Source organism: Castor canadensis, chromosome 8, assembly GCF_047511655.1.
Source record: "Castor canadensis chromosome 8, mCasCan1.hap1v2, whole genome shotgun sequence".
In the NCBI taxonomy this organism is placed as follows: Eukaryota; Metazoa; Chordata; class Mammalia; order Rodentia; family Castoridae; genus Castor; species Castor canadensis.
In genome coordinates this window covers 94137710-94153261 of record NC_133393.1, presented here as the reverse complement: position 1 = coordinate 94153261, position 15552 = coordinate 94137710, and positions in this window count along the sequence as shown.

Below are 15552 nucleotides of genomic sequence, written 5' to 3'. Positions count from 1 at the left end.
GCATACATGTAATCCAGTTATATATAATGATATATATATATATCATGATATATATGGGCTGAGGTCAGTCCCAGGAAAAAAGGAAGAGCCTACCTGAAAAATAAACTAAAAGCAAAAAGGCTGGAGGTGAAGCTCAAGTGACATAATGTCTGCCTGGCAAGCACAAGGCTTTGAATTCAAACCCCAGTACTGACAAAAATAAAAGACAGAAAATTACAAGGTTATGTGTGAGTATACACACAAATATTATAGAACTTTTTTACTATTTATTAAATATGGTAGTTTCCTCCCTAAAATTCTTTATTGAAAGCCAGTATATTAAACTTACCATTATAGTCAAGTTATCCCTCAGGTCCTAAGCTTCAGGATAGCAAGCATCAGAACCTGGAATGTTTTTTTTTAATTTTTATTTTATTCATATATGCATACAACACTTGGGTCAGTTCTTCCCCTTTCCCCCCACCCCCTCCCTTACCTCACCCCCCACTCCCTACCTTACACCACCTTACCCCTCACTACCCTGCAGAAACTATTTTGAACTTTATCAATACAATTACAATAAGAAAGGATAGACATGGTTATTTTTTCTCTTTCTTTTTTTTTTATTATCATGCTATTGTTATACTTGGGGTACATTATAACATTTGCAAAAGTTCTTAGAATATATCATAGTTGAATTCACTCCCCTCTATCATGCCTTTTATCTCCCCTTCCACCATTCCTGGACTAATTTCATAGTCCCATTTTTCCATTTTCATACATGAGTACATAATATCCATACCATATTCACCCTTCTACACCCTTTCTTTGTATTCCCCCAACACACTGGTACCAACCTCCCACACGGGACCTGTTTTATTTTCCTGTTCTCTGTTTTTGCAAAAAGGCATTTTTGTTTGCTTAAGATAGCTATACAGGGAATATCGCAACATTTCCATAGTGATTTTAAATGAAGAATCTAAACATGGCTAAAATTAGAAACTGAACGAAAACATCCATTTCCTCTGAACAATAACATGAATATGTGCTCTCTCTTCTGGGAAAGAAATGTGTGTTTGTGATCCTATGAGGTAGCAAGTCACCTATCAAAAAATTATGCTAAAATAACTGAACATATATATGAATAAAAAGGATGTAGTCACAGACCTTAAGTCTTTCACATTTAACCCAAAATGGATTATAAACCTAGATATAAAATAAAAATGCAAGATTCCTGGAAGGTGACATAGGAGGAACCATGCTTGCTTATGGTGATGAGTCTTTACACTAAGATCAAAGATACAATTTATGCAAGAAGTAATTGATAATTGGGAGTTCATTAAATTTAAAACTTCTGCTTTGCAAAAGACAATGTAAAGAGAAATGGAAGATAAGCCACTGACTGGTAGAAAACTCCTACAAAAACCTACATTTTTATAAGGCCTAATATCCAAATCTACAAAGAACTCTAAAAATTCAATAGTAAGAAAAAAACAATTTGATTACAATATTAGCCAAACACCCTAACAGACCAAAGGAAAATCTCTATTCCTCTTTTCAATTTTGCTGTGAACATAAAACTGGTATAATAAAATCTTTTCAGAAAGATGATAAATTTCCACCAAATTGAAAAATTTGAAAAATGTGATAAAACATCTGTATCTGAAAGAATGTAAGTTTAGAGACAATGGAAAAGAAAGCCAGCAGAAAGGAGTGTTGGGTGTAGACTAGCAGAGGAATCTCAGCAATGCAGAGTTGGCCATTCTCTACAAAAGAAGTAGTCTGAACATGAACAGTGCTGCAAAAAAATGATCCACAGTCTCCCTGGGACACTGAACACCTTCAGTGGAATAGCATTTGATAATATCAGTTATAGAGCCACGTCATTAACTATATCTTGTCATTCCCTTGGTCTTACCCAGTAAAGTAACTTGCTCTTTTCCTCTCCTTCATCTCAGGGGTACCAATTCACTGGAGAAAATGAGGTCTAGAAGCTGTAAGGTATTGCCTTAGTTATGAATTAAATGAGAGTAAACATTTTTAAAGTTTCAATTACCATAATTTTAAATGCTGATACATACGTGAGAGTCACAGAGATTGACAGAAAATTAAAGGATAAAAATGGGGGAACCAAAAGAGCCAGGTTAAACAGTGAATGGAGAACAAGTAAAGCCATTCCATAATTTTGTTTCTAAATATATGAGAATTTTCTTACAAATGTTTTATCATTTGACAGGTAGTTACACTCTAAATATTTGTTATATGCTGGCATAAGCAGAGAATTGAATGATTACACTGTCTATCCTTAAGTCTGAGAATTTACCAAATCAATGAGAGCCTCATTAGTTAATAATTTGTATTCACCCTTTTAACTAATATACTGATCCATAAATTCATAAAATGTAATGTACATAGAATCTATTCACTGTATCATTAGAGTTCTTTTCTTTTCAATACTCTTTAAAATTTCCCAACTATTTTAGTAAAAAAATTTCAAGTGTAATAATATACAACAGCAAAACTTTCTTCTTGCTGTTTATTTACTGTTTTTCTTTTCTGCAGTGTTAAGTATTGAACCCAGAGCTTCACATTACTGGGAAAGTGCTCTATCACTTGAGCCAAGCCTCCAATCCTTTTGTTTTTATTTTATTTTATTTTATTTTTAGATAGGGCCTCACTAGCTTTGCCACAAGTGGGCTTGAATTCATAATCCTGATGCCTCAGCCTCCAGAGTTCCTGGGGTTGCAGGGGCACTACACTAAGTTTGAATAAAACTTCTCTTTTACAGAGGAGAATGTTTCCATTCTAAGGAAACAGATGTATTAGAAAATACTTTCATTTCAGAGGATGAAACGAGTGTGAAAGAAGAATCAGCATTAGAATGCATTTGAAATTGTAAAAATATGTCTTTTCCTATAAAATTTATCAGCAAAATGTTTCTTATAAAGCTCCTGGAGAGATTAAGACCATTTAAAATTATTTTATCCTAAAAAACAAAAACAAACTCTGTCATTTGGTTCCATAAGAACCTAAAGACACATTCCTGTGTTTGGCTCTAATATTACATATATTCCAATGACATTGGCAGTACTCCTCTAGTGCATCTTGATTTCAATACTCTAACCACAAGTATCCCACAGTATGAATCTGAAATAGTAAATCCAGCTTCTAATTAATACCTCATTTGGAAGTTTAAATCATCTCAGAATAGACATGAGCAATTAAACCTGTAAGTGGACCCTATCCTGAAAAACATGTCAAAATTATCTAGTTTATCTTAGCATAAATTATTCTACCATACATTTTGTTATGGAAGACAGAAATCAGAATTATTTTTGCAGCACATCTCTGTCACATATAGTCAATATTTCATAAAATAATGATAATTTTATGACTGAAAGTGATGAAAATCCATATATTTCTTTTTATTTCCTTTGGCATAGTCCAAACTTATCATTTTTGACTCTTTAATTAAATATCCTATGACTATGATGGATATTGATCAATCTTTTCTAGAATGTAGTCATGGCGACAGTTTCAAAATACAAAGTTCATTCCATCATCAACATGTTTAAGTTCATGTAACACTTGAAGGGTTAAAGACCTATGACTGAAAAGGCCTCTGTGATCTGTCTTAAGGAATAAGATAAAATGAAAAGGAGAATAAAAAAGAAGGATGCATATCTAGCATCTATGAATACTAGATATGTGATGTTATTGTACCTAACGTCACTCCCAATCAACTAAATAGATATTTAATAATTTAAAAGACATTTTAACTAAAATCTGAAATCTTAGGCAGTTGTTTTTTTTAATTCCATCTTCAGGAAAGTTATTATGAGATTCTTTTTCTATTGGAGATATTTTTAAATGATTATAATGTTCAGTGATTTATTTTACAAATTAAAAAAAATGGTATTTCCATTATTTAATCAAACAAATATAGTACATATCCTTTAAGAGTAACCCAGGAATGATGCAACTTTTCAACAAATAATTCTCATATACTGTGAAATAAAAAACCCAGAATTGTCCATTTATTTGGCAGTGTTTTTAAAGATTTTAGTTTTTATTTTGTCAGCTTTTTCTACTTTCCTGAACAGGAAAACCTACAAAAATAAACTTCAGGACAAGATCACCTGAACTGAAGAAAAATTGTGAAAATACCCAAACCAATATGTATATATTACTGTCTGGATCCTCTTTTTAAATGTTCCCCCTCCCCCTTTTTTCTTTTTGTAGTGCTGGGGATTAAACCCAGGACCCTTCTCATGCTAAATCTGTGGAACACCACTGAGCTATACCCCAGCCTGGACTCTTATTAAGATAGAGATACATGCAGTCAATTAAGTGTTATTTTTGAAGTTTTTAAATAATACCTAAATAACGTCTTCTCAGTTTCTACATCAGTTGCCACTACTTAAGAGATATTATCAAATAGATGTTAGTGGTTTGTTTTACTGTGAGGGTCAGATGATTGACTTGTCTAAGAAATGCTCACTAGCAGTGCCATCTGCTGGACAGAACTCATCCACTTATATTTGAAGGCAAGACTAAACAATTTTACACTTTAAAAATTAATCTGACATTTTGTGAGATGTAGCTCTCAAGATACTGTGCTAAATGCAATTTCATGTAAAGTATTAAAGAGCATCATTCCCTCCTGTGTAACTGCACTCAGTTTTATGTGTACACCAATCGAAGATCATGTCATATAGGGCTCATTTTTAGTCATCTAACTCTATTTTTGTCTAAAGCATTTGAAACTCCCTGGCATGTCTCTCTCCAATAACTTATAATCTGCTTGAAAGAAGTTACAGTTTCTGTCATTGCTATCAATAATTTCCACCATAGTCAATGAAGAAGGATCTTCTTCATTAAAGGAGGACCTTGACAGCATTAAAAAAAATTTAAGGAAATGAATAAATAATTATTGTATTAAATTCTAATGTTACTGCATTTTAAAGGCACAGATAACACAACAGGGTAAGTTTACAAGGGTGGCCAGCATTTTTATGTTTGGCCATAACAGGCAAGATTTAATGGAAGTCATTATGAAGGTTAAATATTTACAAGAAGACTGAAATCATTGCCATTGCATGTTTAAAGGACTCATATAAGAGTTTGACTAATTTTAAAAAACATATGGGTAGAATTTAAAATGCTAGAAATCACAGGGAAGCACCTTTCTGCTCAATATAAGAAAAATTTTTCTAAGAAGCAGAGTTTTTTTAAATGAAGCAGACTCACTTCAAAAACATGAAATTCTCCATTGCTGAAGCTATTTGAGAGTATCCTAATGATTCTTGACTTAGGAAACACACAGATAGGGTGCATTTTGAATGTAATTATTAAACTCATGTCTATGGCATTAAAAAGTATACCTTTGCATTTGAAAGTATTAAATACTGAAAGAGAATATCTAAAATCTAAATTTTTGTTTTCTTCTTCCTCCTGGGTTCTTATATTTTATTTTGAGGTAGAACATGTTTTGAGGTAGAGTGTAGTTTCCAGTGTTTTGATGTATTATTTATTTACATGGATGCTGTAACATAAATAACTAAAATTAAACCTTTCTTTTAAGAATATGTGGCACCACAATAATCTAATAATCTGTTATCAAAACTGATTTTCTTATTTAACTAAAAATGACAACAGGATATCCACTTGGGGAAATATATTTAGATTTTAAAACACTATCTCTTGCAATACAAACTCCCCTATGTGTTATGAGAATCTAGGAAATGTAAAAGAAAAAAACTTGAATTATAGCTTAATCTGGAATTAGCCTTCATTAGAAAATATAAAATCTTTTGTTTTTACTCAACAGTTAACACAGAGCCTTGCTTTCCTTTTCAACTACTCTGGAAAGATAAGTAGAAACACCACAGTGCACTGCTTTAGGTTGATTACAGCTGTACAACATTCTTTACATTTTACCTCTTCTTTCATTTTTTACCAATTTTGGTTATCACAGTCAGGGAATTATTCCCCTATTAATCTTCCCAGTTGTCCATGCTGTGGCAAGAAGATAAACGATTAAAGTTGGTTGAATATAATATGTCTTTGAGAAGACTTAGACGAGAATATGTTTTGACAGCCACCCTGTGTATACTCAGTTGTTATTGTAGGTTGTTTGTGATATGATTTTGATATTTAGTTATTTCAAGTCTAAGAAGCATTAATGGTAAAAAGTAACTCATAATTCTGTGTGTGGCTACTGTGGTTAAAAGTACTAGCTGAGAACATTGTTTCGTATCATGTAGAACCAAATGTAGTTCTAAACAGAGCTACTCTAAAAACAAACAACACCTCTGAGGCTATAGAATGCATGCATCTGCTGTGGGCTGAAAAAGAGTGTATTACTTGAGTGAAGTAATGGTTGTAATGTGCTCATTTGGCTAACTAATACAAATGCCTTTTTTGAAATCTCCCAATAAATTTAGTAGTACCTCACTAGACATCGTTTAACTTGAATCGTATCATTTAAACTGAACTTTTTAAAAGGAAAAATATTAATATTAAAGATTTAAAGATGCCAAGAATTAGGTAAAATATCATTTTATGTGATGGTAGTAGGAGCAAGAGACTGTGTAGTTCATATATGTCTATATAGAAGGGAAACAGTTTTAGAAAAATATTTTTATTTTTCCCACTTATCTTAGGTTATATCTCTTACAGCTAATGAATGAAAGCCTTTCCAATGAAGAAATAATAAATGTAAATCAATTCTAAATTAATTTGCAAGAATTAAAGGATGCAAAATGGTGTCAACCAGAAGCTATAAATTAACCATGCGAGTAAATTAAAAACGTGGTTAAGGCAGATGTAAGTTTCTGTGGAAGGAGAGAATCAAAAATGTGTTTGCACATACAACAAAGCTACTTTTTAACATATAAACTCTTTGGAAATTAATCTAATAGCACTGACATCCACCCAAGAGATTCTTACATTGCATATGTGTAAATAAGACAAGTATGAAAACTTAAACACTTTGTCTCTCACTCTAGCTTTTGACAAATAATGTACCACTTAAAATTATGTCAAGTTTGAGCTGTACTAAAATAAGCTATCCAGGGATTTCTTAGTGATAGTTCTAATTTGGATCTTTACTAAATTCATTTTTTAATGGGGCCCAATGAGACTGATTAAAATTGGAAATATTTTATAAGGACTTTATTTAAGGTAATGCACTGCAGGATAGAAAAGTTTCATTCTACCCTTTGGGAATCATGTGGTTGCCCTGGTGCAACTTGTAACTAATTGTGGCAAAACCAGATCAATTTGTAAGTGAAGTAAAGGTTGACAAATTAACTTCCCTACATCACAATTCTACCTTGAGACCAGCGGGATCTCATCTCACATTAAACCTTCTCAAAAACACAAATTTACCTCTCAGATCTCTCTAGCCAATGCAGTTAACTGTGGAAATGGACAATTAGTTTAAGCATCCAATGGAAATCACACAATTTGGAACTATTATCTTCAATGCAGCAAACCTGGAAACAAATCAGAAAGTTACAAGCACTCTTCCATTGTTGCCATTAATTATCTTTATCCAAGGAGAATATTTACACAGATATTTTAATTAAAGATGACATCATTCTCAAGGTATGATTAGAACTAGATACCAAATTCTAATGGTTATAGACTCCAGAAAGCTCTGTACACATTTCTTCAGTAAAAAAGATCTCTTAAGGGATTTTTCTCATTTCCCATTATTAAGATGAGTCTCCCTTCCAAAGAATGCTAATCATAAAATGCTCTCATCAATTTCCAAAATTCTCAGGATTAAAGCAGGGATAGAATAGTCAGTAATAAATATCACTAAAATAAAATATTAACTAAACATGTACAAAATGTGAAAAATCTCATAGAATTTGGAATAGGGGAGTGGGGTTGTAGTGGTGAATTTGTGACTGATAAAAATCTGGATATGGGCTAATCATTTCCCATTTATGAATTTCTCATGTTTAAATCTCAAGAACTCTAGCCTTATATCAGACTTTTTTGCAGAGTAAATTAAAGAATTGATGCAAACTAATGCATACTGTATTTATTATTCTATTCCCCAGTTGAGCTATATTGTACTAAAATCCAAGAAGCTATCATGTTTTAGAGAAGAAAACATGTATCCAAAATAAGCTTTCTTGATCCCTTTAAATTTCTCATTATAGCTCACAATTCTGCCTGACAAAACAAGTTATCATGATTAAATGGATCTTCAGAATTTATCATTTTGAAGATAAGTGTTAAATTTACCTTCTTCTTTACATTATTTATTCTTTCAGTTCATAGTAAGAAATAATCACAAAAGTTTATCATTATGAACAATATGGCAGTATATTTACTAATTTATTTTAAAATTTTAAGATGAAATAGACTAATAAAAATTATATTGGATAATATCTACTTATGCCTCTCTTTGGAAGGTAAGTGGAAAAATTTAATGAGGAACTCTAGGAAATAATAAACTTCAGTAAGTCTTTGTTACTTAAGTATTTACCACTGTACCAAATAAAACTTTCTTCAGAGTATCCATAAAAAAGTAGTAATTTGACCAGATATTAAGTTAAAAATATTTCTTATAAGATAGAAGTATTGGGTAAAGATGAAATTTCCTTAAAAAATTATAAGAAAACAGGAAAATAATCACAAGGAAAATAATTCAAGGGTGAAAAAAGAAAAAATCACAATAAACTTGAAAATAAAGGCAAACAAAATCTTTAGATGACCTAAATCCAGTAGAAATAAAATTTCTAATAAAATTTAAATTAGAAAATAATTTTTAAAGTATTAGGTATATTATAAAGTGTGAAGATTTTTCTCTTTACTTTTCTATTGTGCTGAGTGTGAGTACATAGTAGCACTTCTAAACATTGTTACAATGTATCAAATACATCATGCTTGAATTCCCCTCCTCCACTGCTCTCGCCCATCTTCCCTCCCCTGATTCCTGGAATGGTTTCAACAGGTATAATTTTTGCATTTACATACATGTGTACACATTATTTGCACCCTATTCATCCTCCTACCCCTTTCCTTGTCACTTTCCTTCCTCCCATAAATGCCAACATCCCCTCCCCCTATACTCCACAAAACATAGTAAGCTCTCCTGTTATCCAATTTGGTAAAAGGAAAAACACAAAAAATAAAATAAGAAACATGATGTTTTTGCTGATTTGAGATAAAGATAGCTACACAGGGGTTTTCCTTGTGTTGTTTCCATGCATATATATATTACAGCCCCAATTGATTGACCTCTTCAGTCCTTTTCACTCCTCACTAGTCTGCTCCCCATGGTGACCCTGGCCAGTTTAAAATGTCTATATTCATTCCTGTACAGTGAGCACATCAACCACATTCAGGTTTTTAGTTTCCTTCCCTAGCCCTGTCCCTCCCTTGCACAGCCTCCGCTTAGTGTGACTGGTGCCGCATAACATTGCAGCACTTGTTTTAGGTCTACAATACTCATATGAGGGAGAACAGGTGGCTTTTGGCCTTCTGAGCCTGGCTAACTTCACTTAAGATGATGTTCTACAATTCCATCCATTTATCTGCAAATGACAAATTTTCATTCTTCTTTGTGGCTGAGTAAAATTCCATTGTGTATAAATACTATATTTTCTTAATCCATTCATTGGTAGTGGATATCTTGGCTGTTTCCATAGCTTGGCTACTGAGAATAGTGCTACAATAGACATGGGTATGCAGGTGTCTTTGTAGTAACCTGATTTACATTCTTTTGGGTATATGCCTTGGAGTGATAGTGCTGGATTGTATGGCAGATCTATTTTTGGTTTTCTAAGAAGCCTCCATATTGTTTTCCATAGTGGTTGCACTAGCTTACATTCCCACCAGCACTGTATGAGAGTTTCTTCCCCCTCCCCCACTAGCATCCTTGCAAACATTAGTTGCTGGTATTCTTGATGGTAGCAATTCCAACAGGAGTGAGTTGGAATCTTAGTGTGGTTTATATTTCCTTTATGGCCAGGGATGGTGAGCATTTTTCATGTGTTTTTTACCATTTGTACTTCTTTCTCTGAAAAAGTTCTGTACGGTTCATTTGCCCATTTCTTTAGTGGGACATTGATTTTAGGGGGAGTTTAGTTTCTTGAGCTCCCTGTATATTCTGGTTATCAGTCCCTTGTCTGATGTAGAGTTAGCAAAAAAATTCTCCCATTCTGTGGGCAACCTCTTCAATTTAGAGATCAGTCTTTGGTTGTGCAGAAGCTACTTAATTTCATGTAGTCACACTTGTCAATGCTTTCTCTTAGTTGCTTAGCTACTTGTGTTCTACTGAGGAAGTCCAGGACTAATATAAAGGTCCTTAATCCACTTTGAGTTGATACTTGTACAGGATGACAAGAATGGACCTAGTTTCAGTTTTCTATAGGCAGATAACTAGTTTTCCCAGAAACATTGTTGAAGAGGCTGTCTTTTCTCCATCATATATTTTGGTAACTTTTTCAAAACTTAGGTGGACATAGCTGTGTGGATTCATATCCATGTCCTCTATTCTGCTCCACTGGTCATCATATCCCTTTTTGTGTCAGTACCATGCTGATTTTATTGGTATGGCTCTGTCATATAGTTTGAAGTCAGGTATTGTAATACCTCCAGCATTGCTCTTGTTGTTCAGTATTGCCTTGGCTATTTGCAGTCTTTTGTGTTTCCAGATGAAATTTAGGGTTGATTTTTTAATCTCTGTGATGAATAATATCCCTGGGATTTTTATGGGAATTGTGTTGAACATACAGAATGATTTTTGTAGTATAGCCATTTTTACTATTTTGATTCTGACAATCCATGAGCATGGGATATCATTCCACTTTCTGTAGCCTTCTTCAATTTCTATCTTCAATGGTTTGTAGCTCTCTTTGTAGAGACCACTTACATCCTTTATTAAGGTTATTCCTAGGTATTTGATTTTTTGAGGCTATTGTAAATGGAATTGTTTTCCTATATTCTTTCTCAATCTGTTCATTGTTGGTGTATAGAACCAATTTTTATAAATTGGTTTTGTATCCTATGACATTTCAGAAGCTGTTTATGGTGTCTAGGAGTATTTTGGTGGAGTTTTTCAGGTCTTTATATATAAGATCATGCCAGGTATCAATCTCCCATTTCTCAGTCTCAGGACAGGCAGACAGGCAAATGTTCCTAAGCAGCTCACACACAGCTTGAGGAGACAGGGAAGGCAAAGAGGTCTCTGTCCTCCAAGTGTCCAGAATCTGCACTCTACTAACTAAAAGCTGTTGCTGATCACAGAGGAGCAGACCAAGAGGCTTGTCCACTGTCACTGCACTTCCTCTTATGTTTCAAGCCTCTCCAGTCTGCTTGAAATGACTCCCAGTGGGCATTAGAGGACAGCGGTCTTTCCTTGCCACCTCCCTTCATTTTTCTCTATTTCCCTTTTTGGAAGCCAAACCTGGAAGATAAGGACATTAAAAATAGCCAATTCTGTTGGGGAATTAGAAAGTTACCACACACTCAGGGAAAGTCACCAGCCTGCAAAGACCCAAGGAAACCTTAGGTTTAGACTTGAGCTTAATTCTTAGCACAGAGATAGCATAAAACAAACAAAATGGAAAAAGACAGGACAGGTGTGATAGCACACACCTGTAATCCTAGCTAGTTGAGATGGGAAGGTTTGCTGGTAAAGACCATCTTGAACATAAACTAAAAAGTTAGTGAGACCCCATCTCAACCAATAAACCTGGTATTGTGGCATACATCTATGGTCCCACACACATGGGAGACATATAGGAAGCCCCTAGGCAAAAGCTTGAGACCCTATTGAAAAAATAACTAAAATATAAAAGTAATGGAGGCATTAATCAAATGGTAGAGCATCTGCCTAACAAGCATAAGGCCCTGAGTTCAAATACCAGTAACAAAAACAAAAAACAAAATAGCAAATACTGTTAAAAAAAAAAAAACAAAGAGTTCATTTAGGGCTGGTGGTGTGACGCAAGTAGTATAGTACCAGCATAGCAAGTATGAGTCCCTGAGTTCAAATGCTAGTCCTGCAAAAAAATGAAATAAAATAAAAAGAGTTAATTTCCAGAGTTAGCAGATTATTAGATTCAATGACCGATTTTCAACAACAACAAAAACAACATACGCACAACACAATGTATAAAACAAATAGGAGTCAGCTGTGGTGGCTCATATCTGGAATCTCAGTTACTCAGGAGGCAGAGATTGGGATGATAAGTGTTCAACGCCAGCTGAGAAAAAAAGTTAGCAAGACCTCATCTCAATTAAAAAGCTGAAAAGGAAAATAACTAAAATAAAAAATTCATTGCAGAGATTCAAAGTTGGATTTGAGCAGGTAGAGAGGAAAAAAACAAACCAGTGAACTTAAAGGTAGAAGTATGAACATGATCAAATATGAGGAAAAGAAAGAAAAAGACTGAAGGAAATTCAACAGAATCTAGAGGTTGGTGACTCATTCCTGTAATTCTAGCTACTCAGACAGATCACACTTAAAGCTTGTCTAGGCAAAAAAGCTTATGATACCCCATCTCAACCAATAAAGGATAGGCATGATGGCATTTGCCTGTCATCCCAGATACTGTGAAAAGCATAAATAGGAGAATAGTGGTCCAGGAAGGCTCTGGCAAAAGCCAAGACCTTGTATCAAAAATAAGCAAAGCAAAAATGGCTGGAAGTATGACTCAAGGGGTAGAGTACCTGCCTAGCAAGCATGAGTTCAAACCCCAATACCACACACAAAGAAAAAGAGAGGAAATTTGAACTGAGCCTAAGAACATTATCAAGTAGATGAACAAGTGCATAATGGGAATCCCAGAAAGAGAAAATAGAAAGGAACAAAAGAATATTTGAAAAAAATAGACAAAGCACCACAACTTTGGCAAAAGTTAAAAATAAACATCCAACAATCTTACCAAACTGCAAGTTTCATGAACTCATAAACCCACACTGAGACATTATAATCAAAGCATTGTAAGACAAAGATAGAGAATTTTGAAAGCAAGAAAAGAGACTTGTCTCATACAGGGGATCCTCATTTAAATTATTATGTTTCCCATCAAAAAATCAATGATGCAATGAAGAGATGGGCAAATGAAGTGAACAGAACTTTTTGAAAAGAAGAAGATACATGGCTAAAAATCACATGAAGAAATACTTAACCTCCCTGGCTATAAAGAAAATGCAAATCAAAGCCACATTAAATATTCTACTTCACTTCTGTTAGAATGGCTACTGTCAAGAACACAAACAACAACTTTTGCCGAGGCTGTGGGGAAAAGGAACCCACAGGCATTGCTGGTGGGAATTCAAATTTGTACAACCATTATAGAAAACAGTATGGAGGCTTCTCAATAAAACTAAAGTAGAACTTCCATATGATCCAGCAATTCTACTCCTCTGGATATAACTAAATGAATGTAAGTCAGGTTACAATAAAGACACCTGCACAGTAATGTTCATTGCAGCATTATTCATAATAGCTAAGCTACAAAATAGCTAAGATGCCCAACTACTGATGAATGGATTACAAAAAATGTGATATTTATTCACAATGGAATTTTATGCAACCACAAAGAAAATGGAAACTTTTCATTTGCAGGTGAATAGAACTGGAGAACATTGTCTTAAGAGAAGTTAGCCAAGTTTAGAAGGGGAAAAGCTGCATGTTGTCTCACATATGTGGAATATAGACCTAAAACAAATGCAACAATATTATGAAAAACAGGTCATGCTAAGGCAAGTCACATAAGAGGGAGAAGATAAATAAGAAACTTAAGAAGGAGAATATGGTTGATGTACTCTTGATATAAGATGAATATAGAATTTTTAAGCCTGTTGAATCCAGCATAAAAAGGGGACTAAGAAAGAATAAAAATAGAGTAGATGAACCAATTTGAGTTATAATACATGTATACATGGAAATGTTACAAGGAAATTCCCTATCTATCTGAAATAAATAAAAATATCATTTTCTCATTTACAAAATTGGAGAACAGGAAGACAGAACAGGTTCTGTCTGAGGGGTTGGTACCAGTTGGTGGTGGAAGCATGTGGAGAAAGAGTGTAGGAGGGGAATACAGTACAAATACTGTGTACACATGTATGTAAATGGAAAAGTGTTATGTGTTGAAACTAGTCCAGGAGTAGAGGTAGGAGAGATAAAGGAGAATGGTGGAGGGATTGAATTCAAGAATGATATATTTGGGATATTGTAAAAGCTTTTGTAGATGTCACAATGTACCCCCAGCACAATAAAAAACAAACTCTTCCCATAATATATTTTCCCAGATAATATCTCCTGTCAGTTCTTGCAAAATTTCAAAGAGGAGATAATTTCAAAGTTATACAATCTTCTCTTCAGAATAAAAAAGAAAAAAATTCTCTATCTTTTAGTAATGAAACATTAGCTTGAGTTCAAAATGCATCATGGTTAGAATGGGAAAACATGCCTTGATACTGATCATTTGCAAAATTTTAATAAAATTTAATAAGATTGTAAAAATGCATCTCAAGATAAGATATATTCAGACTCAATGTAATCAGCAAATATTTTCCGTATTTCATTTATCCTTTTTGTGAAACAGGGATGACATCTTATAGGAATTATTTTTGGTGAGGTAAAAGAACAAAGCAAGGAGAGAAGAAACAAGGTGACGATGCTAGAAAACTTTATCTTGGTAAAGAGAGAAGTTCACAGGATCACTGGTATTTTCAACCAAATTCCCTTGCCCAGGACAATATGATGGGAGGAAAGCCAACCAACTAGGAAATAGTTTGTATTCTTTTGTTTGTTTGTTTGTTTATTCACATGTGCATACATTATTTGGGTCATTTCTCCACCCTGCCCTCCTCCCCCACTCTTCCCCCCCCCGCTCAGTTCCAAGCAGGTCCCTTTCTGCCCTTATCACTGATTTTGTTGAAGAAAGGACATATGCATAATAAGAAAGACAAAGCGTTTTTGCTAGTTGAGTTATGGATAGCTATACAGAAAGATTCCTACTATTGCTGTCATGTACCCATGTGTTATGACCATGTTGATTCAACTCTAACTGATCTTTACATTGGTTCCTGATTCCCTGCTAGTGATAACCTGTCATTTTAAGGTTTCTGTATTAGTTCCTCTGGAGTGAGGACATCAAATGCTTCATGTTTTGGGTTTTCTACCTATTCCTATATCTCCCCTAAAGGAAGGAGCAGGAAACACTCTGGAACAAATAGGTATAGGCAAAGACTTCCTCAATAGAACCCCAGCAGTCCAGCAACTAAGAGAAAGGATGGACAAATGGGACTTCATAAAATTAAAAAGCTTCTGCACAACAAAAGAAATGGTCTCTAAACTGAAAAGTTTGTATTCTTGACATTCATCTAAATTATCCATTTTGTCCAAAATAAATTGTCTTAGTTGATACCACCAGATGGCAGCAAACTGCTTGTAAATTTTAGGGTTTTCTTCAAGAGCACAGCCCTACAGAAATCCAGAGAGAAACATTTCTCAGAACTTGATGCCTTTGAAATAACTTAGTGAAAGCTCAGCAAAATTATTCTCAGAATAGTTATGGAAATGTTCTGTGG